The 2947-nt window shown below is 35.8% G+C and overlaps 1 pseudogene; it reads right to left on the bottom strand.

Moving 5' to 3' along the window:
* Window positions 1-1035: 1035 nt before the first annotated feature.
* On the bottom strand, window positions 1036-1959 carry LOC122431311 (annotated as a pseudogene).
* Window positions 1960-2947: the final 988 nt, after the last annotated feature.

Genomic DNA, 2947 nt, shown 5'->3' with positions numbered 1-2947 from the left:
ACCTATGCATCCCTTACTAAAACTGCTTAAAATTCTGAAAACCACTGAATATTACTTACTCTTTACACATTTTGTCTTTTCAAGAGCATATAGTTCACGAAAATATTGTTTCAAAATTTAAATGTCTGCCTTTGTATTATCTTATTACTTTATCCTATTAATATTTAAAAATTCACTAACATTATCTGTTTGTCCTCTCTTCTTCTAGCTCACACAATTATATCTTCCTTAATTTGGACTATCTATGCTACAGTCATAATAATCCAATATTATGAGCATATTACTAAAATTAGTATGATTCAAGAAACTTTAATACCAACCCTAAATTAGAAGGAATCTAATTAGGAAAAAGTAGATTTTACAAAAAATGAATTCCATTTTGACTATATACCCCAAAGTTAATCCTTTTAAGTTCAAAGACTTAAATCAGAAGCATGCATTTTCTCATTTTTATGTCACTCTTCTGGAAGGATTTAGGTAGCACTTGGTAAGAGGATGGAGAAAATTTATTAGAAAGGTATGGAAGATAGCCTAGATTATATAAAGTCCCTTTCAACATGGAATTTTTGTAATTATCTGAAACCAATACTTTTTTTTGTTGTTCAGAAAAAACTGCTAAGTTAAAGGTTCATGATCAGACATGAATAGAATAAAATGTCTAAAGAAGGAAACAACTGAAAGAGGTAAAACCTACCTATGAATATAAACATATAGATAGATATCTAGAAGCAGAGAACACCGGAAGTTATCATGAAAAAGAGCATAAAAAATGTTAGATCAAAACCAGCATGACGCCAGGCAGGAAAGAGCAGAACAGACACAGCACTGAAAACATCTGAGGCAGTGAACCTTGGGTACCTGTGTACACCCGGTGCCGTCTCTTCCTCTGCATGAAACGGACTGGACTCTACGTACTGTATGTGTCTGCATTGTCTGCTTTCCTAAGGAAAACTAATACTAATGCCTCCTGATAGGATTATATTGACAACACAGTAAGAGATGATCTTCTCCAAGGACTACTTATAGGTCAGTCAGTTATCTTTTGTCATCTGAGATCAGGTTCTTGCTCCATAACATCCTCATGGCATTTTTCACTTCTGCATTCCTCAGGATATAAGTCAGGGTGTTGATCAAAGGTGTTCCAGTTGTATAAAACACAGTTATCATCATGAGGAAGGTGGTAGTCAGGCGAGTGTACATAAATATGCAGGGAACAAAGAACAAGATGACCACGATGATGTGGGAGATGCAGGTGGAGAGGGCTTTTTCCTCCCCTCAGCACTGTGGTTTCTCAGAGAATGCAAGATGATAGTGTAGGAGAGCATCAGCATGACAAAACTCACTCTACAGATGGCCCTGCTGTTGGACACCAAGAATAGGTTGGTCACATATGTGTCTGTACAGGCAAGTTTCAACAAAGGCTGCAAGTCACATAGATAATGATCAGTCACATTGAGACCACAGAAAGGTAAGCTCACGGTTAGAATAATCTGAGCTGAAGAATGCACAATGGACCCCACCCAGGCCACAGCCACCAACACACCACATACATGATGACTCATGATGGTCGTGTAGCTCAGGGGCTTACAGATGGCCACATAGTGGTCAGCAGCCATGAGGATGAGGATGAAGATCTCCAGGCAGCCAAAAAAACGGAATGAAAAGATTGGACTATGCACTCAGTGAGAGAGATAGTGGCGTTCTTCAAAAAGGCGTCAGCAATCATCCTAGGGGCTATGCATGTAGAGAAGCAGGCATCAGATAAAGATAAATGGAAAAGGAAGAAATACATGGGTCTGCCAAGTGTCCTGCTGGTCTTGATGATAGTAATAATCAGCAGGTCACCCACTAACGTGCCCAAATAAAAATTAAAGAGAATGACAACACTATTTTCTTCCTAACAGGATCCTGCGCCAACCCAAGCAGAATAAACTCAGTCACATTATGTTTCACCTGCATGGTTTCATAGAGGAGGAGGAGGGATGAGTGTGAAGTGAATTACCTGTGAAAAATAAAGGCAGTAAGTCATGGTGTGATTGCAGTGCTCTGCAATATTTGGGAAAATGTACATATTCCCCAGCAGAGATACTCTAACTGTGACATCTTAATAATTTTCTTTACCAATTTGTTGCTTAATTTGTGATGATCATATCATAGATTATGAGTCTTAATAAGCTTATGAACATGATACTTTCAGCAACAATCTTCAAATAAAACCTCATGTTAACCTTGGTGTGATTCTGATTAGTTGTGTCAATTTTAAGAGTTCTTATTTGGAGATGTGGCTCTGATTTGTATTTTCTCTTTTTTTTCATATTCAATAAACTTTTTCATATCCAATAAAATTTTACATGGTGTATCAGTTTGCACCTGGGATACATTTGTCTGTCCTTGGAGGTTTATGGTATAAATGTCAAGTCATCCAATTGCTTTACCCCATAAATAGTATCTTATTTGTGCATATGTTTATGTTTCATATATTTATTTTACATATATATTAATATTTGTTATTCATAAATATATAACATGATCTATTTCTTCACTGTATAATCCAATGAAAAGAGCAACAGGTAACAATATAGCATTTAAATGTGTTGTAAACTTTAAGATTGTTTATCATAATTGTTAGTTGACAAATAATGATGGACAGGAATGAATGGTATATCATAACTGGTAATATCTCAATTTTATTTTATTTTTATCTCTCCAACTTCTGAATATCTTTGCTTAAAGCACTAAGCATCCCTAAACTTACTTTTGGAAATAAGCAATCATAGGTTACTGCTCAATATTTCATGTTTTCACAATTGAAGTTTTTAGCTTAAGCATCTTAGATCGAAGTGCTTTTTTTGATATGGTCACAAGACAACTGGTATAGGACTTGATTTATCATGTTTGAATTCCCAGTAAAGACTGTGTTTTCCAGTTTTTGTACTCCTACCTCCTA

Source organism: Cervus canadensis, chromosome 29, assembly GCF_019320065.1.
Source record: "Cervus canadensis isolate Bull #8, Minnesota chromosome 29, ASM1932006v1, whole genome shotgun sequence".
Lineage (NCBI taxonomy): Eukaryota > Metazoa > Chordata > Mammalia > Artiodactyla > Cervidae > Cervus > Cervus canadensis.
Note: the sequence above shows the minus strand (reverse complement) of the source record. Positions and strands in the feature narration are given on the sequence as shown.